Source organism: Myodes glareolus, chromosome 11 (assembly GCF_982192425.1).
Source record: "Myodes glareolus chromosome 11, mMyoGla1.1, whole genome shotgun sequence".
NCBI classification, from domain to species: Eukaryota; Metazoa; Chordata; class Mammalia; order Rodentia; family Cricetidae; genus Myodes; species Myodes glareolus.
In genome coordinates, this window is record NC_142036.1 from 81,261,196 (window position 1) to 81,278,500 (window position 17,305).

A 17,305-nucleotide genomic window follows, 5' to 3' on the forward strand; every position below is an offset into this window, starting at 1 on the left:
CTAAAATCACCCCACACAGTACAGAAAATTGTTTTTCAGCTACTTCCTTCCACTAGTAATTACGCCAGTGATGGAAGTTCAAAGCTTCGCTCCTGAGAAAATCATTGCTTAAGAAGCACACCTGGTTCATTGCTGAAGTACTTAAACTGAGAATAATTTTTAAAAAGCTTTCAGTTTCAGATGGAGTTGTATTTACAGCCGGTATACAGCACCTGTCAGTGAAGGCTTCCTGGTACTGCTGACCCCAGCCGCATAAGCGCCCACACTATCAGTTCCTCCTCTGTTTGCTATGCTTTGATCATGCATGAATTCATCTAGCATAGTTCTTGCGTCTACTTATAGCTCAGCCTGTACGAAGTCACCAGGCACTTGCCCATAGCAGCAGGGGTGATAAACAGGTGTCACGTCACCCCAATAATAAACACTGGTAAAAGTTATGTGGAAAATTTATGGAAAGAGGGGAGCACCTTACATACAAGCTAACTTATAATCTGATCATAGTTATAAATCGAGAGAATGGAAAAAATATCCAACTATCAATATCAGATATATAATAGGAGGGATACATGATTATCTGCCATGAAATTCCCAAATCATTCAAAACACACACACATACACACACACACACACACACACACACACACACACACGTGCGCGCGTGCACGCACACTTGCACAAGAAAGACGACTAAAGGCTGTCTTTGTGTGAGCCAATGAAAGAGATAGAGTAAGAAAAAGATAGATTATATCCCAAAGATCTACAGAGCTTCAGGAATACATAAAGGAAGTAAAAGATACAGGGAAAGGGAAGCTACCCAAAAAGAAAACCTTGGATCCCAGGAGCAGTGAAGAGAGGCAGAAAGAGAAGCAGGTGTGAGCCAGGCTGTCCTCCCCTCAGAACAAACCTACCCCCCTCCCAAGTCTGAAAACCACCTGAGGGTCCTAGCCAACAGTCCTCTAACAGAAACAGGACAGTGACAGTGACAGAAATCCCATCCTGTCACTCTACATGGTTGGGAGGGCAGCAATAGCAACTACATTGTGAAAAACTCGGCCGCTCCGGGGACCTCCTGTAAGGGGATATTTCGGGTCAACGGGCCTCAACTGAACCTGGCCACAACTGAGGGGATGTCCAGAAGGGCAACTGATGAGAGACAGAGGGCTTGGCACCGGCACACCAAATGATGCAGGCTGCACAAGGCTCAGACCAATCGGGAAGTTCACAGAGCAAGGCCTAACCCTCAAAAGCCAGGGGCAGACCTCATCTGCCGACAACTACCCTGGAGTGTGAAGCTGGCTTCCTCTCCTCAGACAGTCACCAGGATGCAGCCCTGGGTGACAGGTGACAGATGACACCACTGGAACTTATTCTCACCCCCAAACACTCCTCACCATAGGCACTATCTGTCTGCATGAGTTGGATGCCTAAACCATAGCCAAACCACAACATGGAGGAGCAGCACGGTTATGTAGGGATAGAGCTCACTGACACAATGTGTTAGCGCACACAAGCTGGCTTACCCACATAGCGCTACATGCAAAATGTTCTTATCAATATACATAGACCAATAAAGCAGATACTTGTTAACCCTCAGAACTTAAATTCCAGTATCAATTCCACACCTGTTTTGTCTGACATAACATTTTTCACTTGAAAATCCTGAAAAAATGTATAAAAGTGTCAAGAAAAAATGAGCAGTTAAGAAAAACAGCCAGAAATTAAAAAGAAGAATAATAAAGTTAGCTATAAAACATGCTGCATCCTGGCAAGGAGACTCAGTGAAAGTAGTCCTTGGGGAGATGACTAAAGGGCCCTTCATCTTGACTTAGCATTGCATCTTTAATACAGAAAATTCGAAGTCTTTACTGTTAAGCTGACATGTATCTAGATGCTAAGACAGTGACACGCTCAGTTTGAGTCAGGACTGTTCGAAAGCAAACTGTTTTCAAAGTCATACTTTAAAATACCCGGCTAAGAGAGGAAACACTGCCAGGAGGCTGCTAGAATGTAGAAAAGCATTAAGGCTTCCCAGCTTAGGCTAAGGGCGGCTTCTACTTTGCCACACTGTCCCCGATGCTGGTCAAAGCGCAGGCCCCACCCTGTCTGCGTGAGTCTAGAGGCCTCTATGGAAACATCAGCAGAAGGCAGGGCAGGGGAGTGCTGGTGTTCAGGCCACGGTTCATGTGTAACAGGGAACCGTACAGGTCATGATGAGAACCCTTGCCCAATGAGCATGAGGCCCAGCATCTCTCCCTCAACAAAGCAAGAAACAGAAATGAAAGCAGATCACACGACCTCAGACAAACTGATCCAGATGTCCTTACTGATGAAAATCCATGGAATTTGGGGAGATGAAAAACATTCATGTCAGGCACGGTGGTTTACATCATTAATCCCAGCACTCCAGGGGCAGAGGATCTCTGTGAATTTGAGGCCAGTCTGGTCTACATAGCAAGTTCTGGGACAGCCAGGACTACATAGAGAGACCCTGTCTCAAAGCAGTCAGGGGAATAAGGGTTTGTGTGCATTTTTAAGTGAAAACACACATTAAAAAAAAACATAAAGTAGACCTTTTAATTGATATAACACCTAGTAAACACCGTTCTAGCTTCATTCTGTTGCTGCGCTAAGACATTCTGAGCCAGGTGGCTGAGGGTAGGAAAGGGTTTATTCCAGCTCATGATTGACAGTCCATCACTGAGAGAGTCAGGGCAGGAACTCAAGCGGGAGCTTGAAGCAGTAACCACAGGGGAACGCTGCTAACTCACCCCTAGACTCCCGCTTAGCTAGGTTCTTACACAGGCCATGAGCACCTGCTCAGGAATGGCGCCCTTCGCTCAGTGGTTCCGGCCTTCTCACACCAGTTAGCAATCAAGGCAATGAACCACAGACACGGATGCGGGCCAATCTGGTCTGGCCAGTCCTTCAGTTATGGCTTCCTTTTCGAGTGATCTAGGTTGTATCAAATTGACAGTTAAGGCCGCCAGAGGCAAATATAGTAAAAGTCTGGTTCTCTTTAGAACCTTCCCCTATCCCAAAATAGGACAGATGAAGGACAAATATTATTGGCCAGCTAATGAGTACTAGGGAGTGCCAAAGATGTGTTTAGTATTGCTATGTTTTGAGAATATTTTAAAAATAACATACCGAGAATAAGGGTGCACACCTCCAAACCCAGCACCTGGGAGGCTGAAGCAGAATCACAATGAATAAGGTCAAGGCTAGACTAAGCTACGTGACAGGTTCAAGAGAGTATGGGCCTTCTTCTTCTTCTGGAAGACACCAATGGCGGATGACACCGGTGCAGCAGGAGGGCCCGGAGGGCCCAGGGGTGGGGGTGGGGCAGGATTAGGAGGCTGTGGCGGCTTCCGAGGAGGATTCGGTAGCGGTCTGAGGGGCCGAGGGGCTCGCGGAGGTAAAGCTGAAGACAAGGAGTGGATTCCCGTCACCAAGCTGGGCCGCCTGGTTAAGGACATGAAAATCAAGTCCCTGGAGGAGATCTACCTGTTCTCCCTGCACATTAAGGAGTCCGAGATCATTGACTTTTTCCTGGGAGCATCCCTAAAGGATGAGGTTCTGAAGATCATGCCCGTGCAGAAGCAGACTAGGGCAGGCCAGCGGACCAGGTTCAAGGCTTTCATCGCTATTGGTGACTACAATGGTCAAGTAGGTCTCGGTGTTAAATGCTCCAAGGAGGTAGCCACTGCCATCCGAGGGGCCATCATCTTGGCCAAGCTTTCCATTGTCCCTGTGTGGAGAGGCTACTGGGGGAACAAGATTGGCAAGCCCACACTGTGCCTTGCAAAGTGACAGGCCGTTGTGGTTCTGTGCTGGTGCGTCTCATTCCTGCCCCCAGAGGCACTGGCATAGTCTCCGCTCCTGTGCCCAAGAAGCTACTGATGATGGCTGGCATTGATGACTGCTACACATCAGCCAGGGGCTGCACTGCCACCCTGGGCAACTTTGCCAAGGCCACCTTTGATGCCATCTCTAAGACCTACAGCTACCTGACCCCCGACCTCTGGAAAGAGACTGTGTTCACCAAGTCTCCTTATCAGGAATTCACTGACCACCTAGTGAAAACCCACACCAGAGTCTCTGTTCAGAGGACCCAGGCTCCAGCTGTGGCCACCACATAAGGGGTTTTATACAAGAAAAAAATAAACGTGAATCAAGTCTGTTAAAAAAAAAAAGAGAGAGAGAGAGAGAGTATGGGCATTAAAAAGGAAGACCCTGTCTCAAAAACAATAGATAGATAGATAGATAGATAGATAGATAGATAGATAGATAGATAGATGATAGATGGAAGCTTGGATAGTAGATGGATGGAAATACAAACCTGTGGTAGATGAGACAAAAAAATAAATCAGATCACTGTCATAAAGAATGGAAAATCAGGGCCTAAACCATGCCAAGGAAAAAAGCATAATGCATACCAGGAGGTGATGGTGCACACCTTTAATCCCAGCACTCAAAGGGATCTGCCAGGCAGATCTGCAGGGGTAGGCAGATCTCAGTGAGTTCAAGGCCAGCCTGGTCAACAGAGCAAGTTCCAGAAAAGTCAGGGCTACACAAAAAAACAAACAAAAAGCATAATATGGAAAGCTGACCAAAAAAAAGAAAAAAAAAAAAGAAGTGAGTTAGACAGCAGGTGCCTGGCTTAAGAAGGCCCATGACAGCCACACAGAGCAGCGAGCATCTCTGACCCCAGGTCTGGGTCAGCAGGGATTCCTTAGAGCTCGCAGGCCAGTCAGCCAAGCTGAAACATTGAACTGCAGGCTCGATGAACTCCTTGTCTCAGAAAATAAGGTGGAGTACAATCAAGGAAGACACCCCAAGTCCACCTCTGGCCCCCCACACACATGCGCACACAACAGCACACACACACAGCTACTACACGCATAAACACAGAAGTCAGAGTAATCATGATAACTCTTCCGTAAGTTTAACGCATTCATTAAAATGTTAGAAATAACATCAAAATAACTTATATTTGGTAAATCTTTTGAACAAGAACACTATTTTTCAGATAAGAATTGCGTGTGCGGTAGTGAGAACAGCGGAGGGCAGGCCTTTGGAAACCATATAAAACAAATCCACAGCCCTTCACTGGGTCTTCTGAGAACTGACTCACACCAGTCTTACCCTGCTATTCCCTATAAACACCATTTAACATATTTATAATAAAAGCCATCTCCAATTTCAGCACTAAAATACTACAGATTCTGAAAAAAATAATTTATCTTAAAATTAGCAGGGCTGTGAGCTGCTTTTTAGAGAACAAAAAAAAAATCCAACTCAATGATAACCATTAGCAAAGCGAAGCTTGGTAAACTTTGTTTCAACAACCCACAGATCTGACTTTCAGCAGTGTGCTCTGCCTCACTGATTTAATGCAGAAAGCATGACCACTGGTGCTAAGAGAAGTGAAGGGCAACGTGGACTTAAACCCAAAACACAGCAGGTGACGTCAGCCAGGTACTTACCCACAGCACAAAAAAACAACTGGAGGATTCTGAACTAATTTCATCATAAACATACTTATTTGCAAAGCTATATTTTTAATTAGTAAAGAATATTACATAATGCTATAATAATATTCCTAAAGGGTGTTAGGAACACTTATAAAAAAATAAGAAAATTTTGTATTACTTATCATTTGAGTCATATGTAAAATGGGCTTTTTAAAAATAAAATAAAATCTATAACAGGAAAACTCCCTAATTCCAATGTGAAAAAAAAAGAAGGGGGAAAAAAAACACTTAAAAAAAAAAAGAAAGAAAAAGGCTAGCAAGATGGTTCAGCAGACAGAACAGCTAGCTGCCAATCCTCATGACCTGAGTTCACCCGCACCCCCGTCCCCCCCCCCCCCCCGGAGCCCACACAGGGAAGGAGAGAATACACGCCCTACAGAATTGTACTCTTACCCCATCTCCTGGGCTGGGTTACAAATAAATGAGTAGTTAAATGTAACGTTTAAAATGAAAGGAACAAGAGTAAGAGAAGAAAATAAGGTAATAGGCAGAACCTAGAAAGGCAAGACACAAAATAAATGAGATGAGGCAGAAGGAGAGCAATGGGGAAACACCCCGTGAATGACGGCTCTGAAATGACGAACTGAGTCTTTGCTCCCCACAAACCCCACCTGCTGCGTGTGGGCCCACACCTGACACGCTTTCTTACTCAGGCCTCTTGGATATCAGTCAATATCCAACTTAGGATAGTATTTTGTAATAGTCCAAAAGGCTATAGGGGTCAACAGTGAGCACAACCTTTCTTTTGTGTGTGTGTTTTGTTGTTTTTTAAGATCATGTTTCCAGAGCTGGGAGGCAGCAAGGAAAGCCTTGCCACGCGAATAGTCGGAGCTGAGCTGAGATCCCCAGAACTCAGGTAGGAGCCCAGGGAGCTCGGCGGCCTTCTTGTGATCTCAACGGGCAGGGAGCAGAGACAGGGTCTCTGGGCAAACTGTTCCCCAAGACTAGCAGGAACAATGAGCTCTGGGTTCATCACAACCCTGGGTGAGCTGAAGAGAAACTGAGTAAGACATCCACTGTCAACCGTGGGCCTACACACATGTCCAACAACACACACACGTATGCATACACAAGTGAACACATGGACACTGCACACACAGAACGCGCTTCCAGGTCCTGTGATAATCCTATACTGAGCTCTGCTCTTAATGTTTCAAAACTACTATAGGCCTCATTAGATAAACATCGCCACAAGTGGATAGAATGTATCAATTCGGGTTCTTAGAAGAAATGAGACCAGGGTTTGGTCAGGGCTTTGAGTGGAGTGAGAAGGTTTCTCCAATCACAGACCACAGACACAGAGGAGAGAAAAGTGTTCCTCAAAAAAAGAGGGACCTAAAAACTGTCAGGGAATCAGCAAAGTTATGCCAGCCCAGGGACTGATAGGACTTCTCATAAAACGAGAAATACAGAAATTAGAAACACAAACTCTTGCAGCAGGGAAGGACATTAAGGTTCTGATTAGTCTGTCAAAAATAAAACCTGTCCAAAGCATAGTTGGAAGATTTGGAAAGGTGCCCAGGGCCCATCTACGGCAGCTGCAGGTCTGCGGGGAGCTCACACAGCAGTGGCCAGGCTCAGTGCTGGATAAAGATGCAAGCCAAATGAAAAGATTTATGCAATTTACGGCAAAAGCAAAATAATAATAATGATGATTAAAATAAAAAGCCTCCTTTGTTACATGCCTGGGATGGCTGAGGGAGTATGGGCTTAGAGCACGGTTGATGATGCCCACACCTGCAAACACGGGAAGCTCTTCTGAAAGGACAACAAAGGTCAAGGTGGAAATATAACTTAAATAAATGAATAGGTAAACAAATACAGTCAAGAGGCCGCAGGAAAAAGAAGCTCACGTCGTGAAGCCTGGAGACCCAGGCAGATGGAACACAGCACTACCCAGACTCCGGTGTCTGCTGCAGAGAAAGGCCAAGGATTATAACGAGCCTCTGACGGGTACGGGAGCATATGGGGCTGGGACGCTAGAGAGACTGCCCTCCACATGAATGCGGAGCCTCTGACGGGTACGGGAGCATATGGGGCTGGGACGCTAGAAAGACTGGCCTCCACATGAACACCGAACCTCTGACGGGTACGGGAGCATATGGGGCTGGGACACTAGAGAGGCTGCTCCCCACATGGACGCCTTCTCATTGTCGCACACTTGCTCATACAGTAGAGGATACTGCTCAAGCTACCTGATAAACTTTTCAAAACCTGTAAAATTTTAACCATATGATGATCTTAAGTTACTCTATCTATGTAGCTATCAAAACACTCATACAGGGGATCTGGCGCCTACTTCTGGTCTTCGTGGGTACCAGGCAAGCATATGCAGTCAAAACACTCATACACAGAAAGTAAGTTTTTAAAGTCACTATTATAAAACTTGTGATTAATACAGTGTGTGTCCGTTTGAAAGAGAGAGGAAGAGACAGACAGAGAAAACAGAAAAGCTGTGGTGGTTTTTGAATATCTGTGAGTTCTTTAAAAGGTAAGTTATTCAAAAGGTGAAACCTAATAACCCTTGTGGAAACATTTTGTTTGTATTTTAATAAATAAAGCTTGCCTGAAGATCAGAGTGCAGAGCTAAGCCACTAGAAGCTAAGCAGTGGTGGCACACACCTGTAATCCCAGGACTGGGGAGACAGAGGAAGATGGATCTCTGGTAATTCAAGGCCACCCTTGGCTACACAACAAGATTGAATCTGTCTAAAAGAGAAACAGAGCTCACACAAAGGCGATCCCAGCACTTGGATCCCAGACCTTTAATCCCAGCACTAGAGAGGTGGAGACCAGAGTGATATGGCTGGGCAGAGAGAGGAATAAGGTGGGAGGAGACAGGAGCTCAGCGCAATCTGAGGCAGCAGTCTGAGGCAGTCAGGCTAAGGAGCAGTCTGAACAAGCAGTCTGAGGCAGGCAGTCTGAGCAACAGTTGATTTGAGGTTGTAGTCCAGGCAGTCAGTCTGAGAATTTAGTCTGAAGATGCGGTCTGAGGTTTCGCAGAGAGAGCATTCAGTCTGAGGATTCGTAGAGACAGGACTGCCCCTTCGGTCTGAGCATTGGTGAAGGTAAGACTAGTGGCTGACCGCTCTGCTCCTCTGATCTCTCCGCTTTCACCCCCTCATGTCTGGCTCTGGGTTGTTATTATTAAGACCAATTACAATTCATGCTACAACCCCTCTTCTTAATAGTGGATTAGACTTAGCTGCCTTCTTCTAGCAAAAAAAAAAAAAAAAAAAAAAGCAAATACTCTGTCATTCCGATTCTAAAGAAAAGGGTGGTTTCTTACAGGCATTCCCCCTCTTTTGGCTCACTCCTCATATTCAGCCTTGTCTGCGAAGAACGGAGTCTGTTATGCCAAGTCGCAGAGACCCCCAGAGGACACAGAGGAATCCAAACTCACACGCAAAAGCAAAGCCTTTATTGAAGCTTGGGCTTGGACCTTCACTGTGCCCAGCTTAGCAGGACAAGATCAGAGTCTCAGCTTAGTTGGAGTGGGGTTCCTATCATAGCAGAGGTTGGGGTAAGGGTTCTAAGGTTCAGGACCCCTGATTGACATGTGTTGCCATGTGAACAAAGTGAGAAAAGCATTAGTTGAGAGGCAGAGTGCTCACTGTGAATAAAAAGAGCGTGGGGAAGTAGTGGGTGTGTCTCGGACACAGCCCCCGAGCTTTACTACCAACATCAGCAGCCGCTGAATGTCACACAGGGACATGAAGAAATAATATGAGCCTTGGATATCATATCCCGCAGCCAACAGCATGAGTGTGCTGAGCAAAGACGGAAGCGCCCGAAAGACGCTCAGGCCCCTGCGTGACGGAGCTCCACACGGACACACACAGTAAAGCATGGTGTGAAACCCACAGCAGGCAGTCAGCACAGACAACTGAGACTGGATCACCTTGTTTTCTGGTCCTGCCACTATTAAAGACAGTGTGTGCAGTTTCAAGTGGTCAAAATGTGTTCTAAGCCATGCTGGGGAGAAAGGCTTTCAGTGGGAGAGGGAAGGGATGACAGGGGGAATGAGGGGGAAAAATAACCAAAATTCATTATATGCAAGTGCGAAACTGTCAGAAACTATTGAAAAATATGACCAAGGATGATACTGAAAATGTTTAAAGAAATTTCACATGTGTGATCATCACATGCTTCATATGAACATGAAGTTCCCTTCGTACTTTCAAAAAAGACCTTTAAATTCATAAATCGTGCTTCTACACCAATTTCTACAGAGTAACAGTTGGGCTGAGTTATTTTTTAATTGTTCTGCACATCTCCATACCCAACTGGAATGAACTGAAGCCCAGGAAAAAACAGCCCACAAATTTGAAGACTGTGTGAATTTGCACCCTGTCATCCTGGAAAAGTCGGGGAAAATATTAGAAAATGATCCAATCTGCCTCACATTCCTCAGCAGCCACTCCTTTCACGGGGATAAATATCTACGGAGCGCCTGATAGATTCCAGACATCATACCATGCTGGGAGAGCAAAGGCATATCCGGGAATCTAACAAGTACTCCGGGTGATGCACTGGGCCTCTGAACCATTCTAGCCTTGTGATGGGGAAAGAGGGACGTAAAAGTAAAGTGCCGAGCAAAGTAAGAAAGGAGACTGGCAGTCAGATGCCAGAGAAAAACAAACTCTACCCATTCTGGACTCTTCCATGGGCCTCTGACACTCACAGAATGTCTGCATCATCCAGACAGCTCTCGACGTGCTACTGAGCACCAGCGACCTCCCGATACATGCGGACTACATCCCGACTGCCATCCCGACTCTTCCTAGGGGACAGAGAAGGCCACCTGCTCAGGCTAACGCCGATCAGACCTGGCCTCATCTCATTTGCTCTTTCAGGGTCTCGTCATTCACCCAACACTCCGTCTTCTCGCTTAACCACTTCTGCTTTTCTTCTTCTTGGTATTCTGCATCCCGCAAGTCAGCAGAGATGACAGTGGACCCAGCACTCCGGGATGATCCTGTAAGTCTGAGGTAGACATGCTCCCCCACCCCCCCACTCCACCCCCACCCTGGGCTCCTGCAGAATCCTGCAACTCCTCAAGCATGGTATTATTCCCATCTTAATTTCTCATCTTTATCTTCCATCAGCTACACATTCTGTGAGAGCAGACTCGTTCACGCGATCCTTCAGCACCCTGTCCTTAAATGTCTGACGTCTGACATCTCTTTGATGAAGAGATGAAATGCTTCCTATAATTTATTACTAGTTTTTAATTACTTTATTAAGCTCACCTCATAATTTCTTGTCCATATAAGCTATCAAAAATCATATTTTGAGTGTGATAGATGCTATATATAAATCATGGAAAAAGGGGTTGTCCAAGAAGGCACTTAGCTTAATTTTCTTTAAAATGATGGGGGTTTTCGCTTGGCATTTGGGGTTTTCGTTTTGTTTGGGTTTTGGCTTGGGTATCCTTTTGAGATAAGATCATGTTATGTAGCTTACTTGGGTTTTCCTTTAAAGTTTTTTGCAAATGTTTTCTTATACTTTGATTTTTAAAATATTTTTTTTATTTTTAGATTCATATGTGCATGTTTCCGTCTGTCTGCCTCTGTGAATATATGCAACTACCGGGGTGCCCACAGAGGCCAGAAGAGGAACAGGACTTGCAGGGAGTAGAGTCCCTCTCACGGGTTCTGGGACCAGGACTCAGCTCCTCCATTAGAGCCAGAAGCTCTTTTATCCAACCTGCGGCATCTCTCTAGGAACTGCCTTGAGTTTTCATTTCTTGGTTGGTTTTACTTTTAGAAGGGGTTCCACTATGTACCCCAGGTTAGCCTTATACTCACTATGTAACCTAAGCTGGTCTCAGATTCACAAAGATCCTCCTGCCGTGGCCTCCTAAATGCTGAGGTAAGGGGATGCACTACCACACCCGGGAACAAAAAGTGATGATTTCTAACCAGAACTCTGAGGGGCCCAAAGAGTCCCTGATGCGCAGGCGCAAGGGCTGACATGAACAGGCACAAAAGAGAGGTAGTTAGGAGCCCTCTGCTGTCTTCAACACAGCGGCTCTGCTTATCTTTAAAGGATGCGATTCTAAGAAAGATTTTCTTCGTGAGAAATTCAGTACATAAGAATAGGACAGGGAAAAGGGGGAGTTAAAGCCCCTGCCTTAAAAGGATCCGCGGTGGATGGATGTTTGTAGAGTAATTCAAGTCCTAATGTCTTCCATATTTTCTCATTACACTAAATTCATCTCTGTCAGGTTTATGGGTCTGTATTTGAGATAAAATGAGAAATACCATTAGAATGCAGAAATATCCCAGCAGAGGGAAAAGAACTTAGGTTCCGAGGAATATATTGTTGATCTCATGCAGCTATTTCTAAATGTACTTATCTTTACTATACTTAATGGCACTGTTTATATACAAATCTTCAAGTTAATGAGTCATAATATACAATGCCAGGATGATCTAATTGAGCAACAGAACAGCCCCACTGTAGATGCCAACTGCAGCTGTTTTATATATTGCAGATAAGCAGCCCATCGCACTTAGTATGGAAAAAGGTCCACCAAACTCACGTCTCATGGGAAGTTTTAGTTACTTGGCAATCAAGAAACACCAAGGGAACGGGCAAGTGAAACCGGGAGTGGTTCATCATTCGACCTTCAAAAAACCATGGGGAGGGGATTGGCGTGCTGGGGCACAGAGATGGAATCCCCCCCACACCCCGCACAGAAGCCTTTTGCCACCCTGTGCACAGCACAGTGCTGAGGAATGGGAGCCAAGGAAACACCTGCAATCCGGGCCGAGCTCTGCAAAGTAACAGGTGGATCGGAAACCCTTGGAGCTGAACGCACAGAATTATGAGATCTGCTGAGCCGAGAAGGCACCAACCTCATTTTCCTCTCTTCTGGGAAACCTCAGGAGACTCCTCGCTGGCAGAGCCCTCTTCCTCCTCCTGCTCCTCTGGCTCTCTCTACCCACACCTGTGTCTGACACCCAGCACTGTGGGCTGTCATTCTACAGGGACATCGCTTCCGCATGCCCCCACAACTCATGGCTTTGTCTACAGCCTGACATTCTTAGAATTTTCTGAAGCATGTCCAGCACTAGAATAAAATTATAAATGTATCTTGGGTGTTTATTTAATTGTAGATAAGGTTTTTATTACTACCCATTTACAGTATCGATAAAAAGACAGCTTGGTATGATTGTGCAGTAAATGACAGGCATTCCTTCCGATGACAACCAGAAGAATAAGGAAGGAAGTGAACCAGCAGATTCCGTCACCCGGCAAGCCACCGACCTGCCTGATAATGGCAAGGTTTGCATGTGTCACTTCTAAAGAAGGTGCCCGGTTACTCCTAGGTCGCCCCTTTTCCCTCTTCCCACAGCCAGCATGGAACTAGAACTAGGAAGACCTGGATAAGCCACAGCCAGGCCAAGGAGCAGGCAATGAGCGTCATGCTCAGATGTTGGCCTCCCAGGGAAGAAAAGTCCTCCCTTGGGACGAGCCCTCCCTTGGGATGAGGTCGCCGACCTTCTGTATCCCAGCATCACCACCACTTCTGATGGCTGCTACAAGGTAAACACTCGAAAGCGACCTCCACCTCTAATGATGATACTGCTCCATTTTATTGATCTGATCTTTACTTAGTACCCGTAATGGTTTAATAAAAACACACATCAAGGATCTGACTGGATATCGTGGGAGCAAGAAATACACTTGGCAAGCCTTCTATTACACTCCTGCTTTCAGTAACAAAGACAAATGCAATTTCATTAATCAAAAATGTAGTGCAAATAATAAATAAAACTTATTTATTTACTTGTTTCATACTAGCCACCAAAAAGGTTATTTTCATCTTAACAGCCTAATAGCCCTAAGAATAATTCTCTAATTTCCCCCATTTTGTAAGAAACTTATTTTTATTGTCTCATCAACATCAAATGATACTAATATTATAATGGCTATTACAATAAATGGCTCAGAAAGAAAACCCAGTAATAATTTGATGGGTTTTGTTGAATATATGAGCTAGATAAAAATCTATGAGCCATATATAAATCTGAATACATTTAAATTAATATCCATCAGCTTTGAATAATGAAGTTGTTCAGAACCTAATGTAGCTTTGTTCTGAGGAAAAAAATCATCCAAAGACCTTTCCTTGCTGAGTAACTTATTAATTTTAAAATAGTTATTTTACTTCTCATAGCAAGCAAAAACAGTCATAATGAAATCACAGATGAAAGTCAGTTATAGAACATGTTAGATGAAGCTAGGGGCTAGAGAAACGGCTCAGTGGTTAGGAGCAGCAAGACCCTGGTTCGACTCCCAGCACTCACACGATGGCCTGTGTAATCTTCCGGGATTCCAGTTCCGAAGGACCTAATGTAGGCACCAGGCATGCGGTACCATGTGAATGGTGCTTTCGTTCTGCCTCGGGTTTGCTGGAGTGGGGCCTGACAGGAAGTAACCTAGCTGAGCAATGCTTACACAGGCCACAGGCTGTTCCTGGGTCAGACCTTGGCTCAGGGTAGCATTTCAATGAGATACTTAGATGCCATGTATTTTGTTTTACTCTCTTTAATACAGTGGTATGATATTTTAGATATCACTAAATATTCTTTACTAATCTGAAACTTTTGTTTCATTGATCTTGCACTGAGTAGTTATTTACAACTTTCTCTTTTAATTAATTAATTAATTCTCAATTAAGACTTTCTTTAGCTGGAGAGATAACCCAGAGGTTAAGAGCACTGGCTGTTCTTCAAGAGGTCCTAAGTTAAATTCCCAGCAACCTCATGGTGACTCATAACCATCTATAATGAGATCTGATGCCCTATTCTGGTGTGTAGGCATACATGCAGCCAGAACACTATTTATAAATATACTATATATTTATATTATTTATTTATAAATAGTTAAAAAAAACTAAGACTTTCTTTCGAGTCTGGGGATTTAGCCATAACTTCTGGGAAACTGACGTTGACTGATTTTGTTCACAATGAATAACTATCTTTATTAAAAATGAAAACAATCCTCACTGTATCAATTGTCACAATTCATGTGACTATTTACTATTCGTACTAAAAATTTTTGGCCAACAAAAAGATAATATTTTAAGTATTTTCTAAAGAACTCTGTTAACTTCATCCAACTCTTTTTGTTCGATTTTTGATTTTTCGAGACACGGTTTCACTTGTGTTCTGGAACTCGCTCTGTAGATCAGGCTGGCTTTGAACTTAGAGATCCTCCAGCCTCTGCATCCCACCTACTGGAACTGTAGCTGTATTTCACCACCACATGGAAATTTTTTTAAAGGTTTATTTATTTTTTACAAGTATGAGTGGCTTTTTTTCATATTGTATGTGCATCAAAAGTTTCAGATTAGTAAAGAATATTTAGTGATATCTAAGATATCCTACCACTGTATTAAAGAGAGTAAAACAAAATATATGGCATCTAAGTATCTCACTGAAATGCCACAGTGAACCAAGGTCTGACCTAGCAACAGCCTGTGGCCTGTGTACGCACTGCTCAGCTAGGTTTCCTACTGTCAGCCCCAACCCAGCAAACCTGGGGAAGAATGAGAGCACCGAGGGCTCCAGTGTCATCGATGAAACCGAAAGGCAGTCAACTCCGCAACGTAAGCGTCAAGCGTGTCCCAGTGCAGAGAGCAGTGACACGGGAAATCTCCATGTGACACGGATGCGCAGGACGACCTAAGTGGGGTTGTGTGTGGACTTGGTGAGTGCAGAGGACCCTAACTAACCACGCTGTCCTTTCAGTTTTTCGGTGACCTAGACCTTGAAATTCCAGTCAGAAACAAAAGGCCAAAGCCACGCACACGCTCCAAAGCACTGTGCCCTTTTGCAGTTTCCCCTCTCCATTTATTACCTGATCTTTAAGCACTCAAGTAGGAGCCCAAAAGACTCAACAATATGTACCAAATATAAAATTATCACTGCAGGAAAATCAACGTGACCTTTCAAGCACCACGTTTTCCGCAATCATTTCGTTAATACTGGAAAAACATTTTTCAGTGTTCAAGGCATAATCTTCATATGCAATATTTCCGGCAAATATGAAATAAATACAGAGCACAGTACTTGAAAACCAACCCAAACTACTTCTGCTTCTGCAGTACTCTGCCTACTAAACACTCTTCTTATTGGATACAGTCTTACTATAACTGCCACCCAACAACCCTGTCATCTGCTGCAACTGGCAGGTCCTACTTAAAACAACCTGATGTTCAGCTTGGTCACATTAATATGAGAACAAAAATCTGTACTGTTGGGCTAGGGATATGACTTGGTGAGAGAGCACTTGCTTGCCTAGTCTCTGCAGGAACAAAGCAGAAAACATAATAACATACACACTCCAAGTAAGTAAACAAACAAACAAATAACCAGTAAAGTATATGTTAGGCCAAGTGCTGATCTGGCACTCTCTATGAATTAATAAGATTCATAACCTTAAGGCACTAGCCCTAAACAGCATATTTTCTAACCAGTCAAACCTTGAGTCAAAAACACTCCAGAGATGTGCTAATGAGAGGCTTTATTTTTTATCATTGCAGATAAAGGCAAGTCTGATGACCTCAGTGGGATCCCAAAACTGACATGCTGGGAGGAGAAACCACTCAAGTGTCCTCTGAGCTCCTTATGTATGCCAAGACTCACAGGGCGAACACAGAAATAAATAAATACAAATTTATAAAATACTCTAAACAATCATTAAAAAAAAACTAAGTTGTAATGATATTGCCAGGAAGTTAATTTTTTTTGAAAGTGTGCCCTAGTTTGCTTTCTACTGCTGTGATGAAACACTGGTGAAAACCAACTTGGAGAGGAAAGGATTCATTTGGTTTACATGTCCTGATCACTCCCACACTGAGGGAACTCAGTGCAGGAATTCAAGCAGAAGATGCAGGGACAACAGAGGGATGCTACTCCTTGCTTGCTCTCACTGGCTTGCTCAACTTTCCCAAGACCACTTGGGTGGCATTTTGCACAATGTGCTGGGCCTGCTCGTATCAGTCATCAATCAAACAAATGTCCCATAGACAAGCCCCAGACCCAACTCCTCTATTGAGGTTCCCTTAACTCAGACAACTCTAGTTTGCACAGAGACAGAGAGAGAGGTATTTTATTTCCATATCTAAATTATACATTTCATAAATTCAAAAAATGCTAATAGATGTCAAACTTTGGCCAAGACTAAAACACACTTCAAATAAACCAGCATCCCTAAGCTTTCTGCTGCACAAGCAGATAGTAATACTTGAGAATGTAAACAAAGCTTATCACACTATCCCTTTGTGGTGGTTTGAGAAAAAAAAAAATGCCCCCAAAGGGAGTGGCATTATTAGGAGATGTGTGTGGCTTTGTTGGAGTAGGTAATGACCAGAGGTAGACATCGGAGTTAATCTCTGTCCTTCACAGGCACACACACTAGAAAACACACCCACACAATGCACACACACACACATTTTAAACAAATAGCCACAGAATGTGGTGCCATTCAGGAAAACTGCAACCTTCATAGGGTGGGACCCAGCTGGAGGAAGCAGGTAACTGTGGGTATGCTTTTAAAGGGATATATGTTCCTAGGCCATTTCTCTCTGGGGTGGGTGGTTTGGATGGTTGGTTGGTTGGTTGGTTGGTTGGTTGGTTGGTTGGTTGGTTGGAGACAGGTCTCATTACGTAACCCTGGCTGTCCTAGAACTCTATGTAGATCAGGCATCTGATCTTAACCTCCCTTAACCTCAGAGACAGACCTGCCTCTGCCTC

The 17,305-nt window shown here is 44.3% G+C and overlaps 1 protein-coding gene and 1 pseudogene across 4 annotated transcripts in view; one reads left to right on the forward strand and one right to left on the reverse strand.

The window, feature by feature from the left end:
* The window catches only part of Immp2l (inner mitochondrial membrane peptidase subunit 2), an 845,970-nt gene that overhangs the window by 808,272 nt on the left and 20,393 nt on the right, over positions 1–17,305 (reverse strand). The gene's annotated exons all lie outside the window — the stretch shown is intronic.
* On the forward strand, positions 3,286–4,171 carry LOC148120545 (small ribosomal subunit protein uS5 pseudogene; annotated as a pseudogene).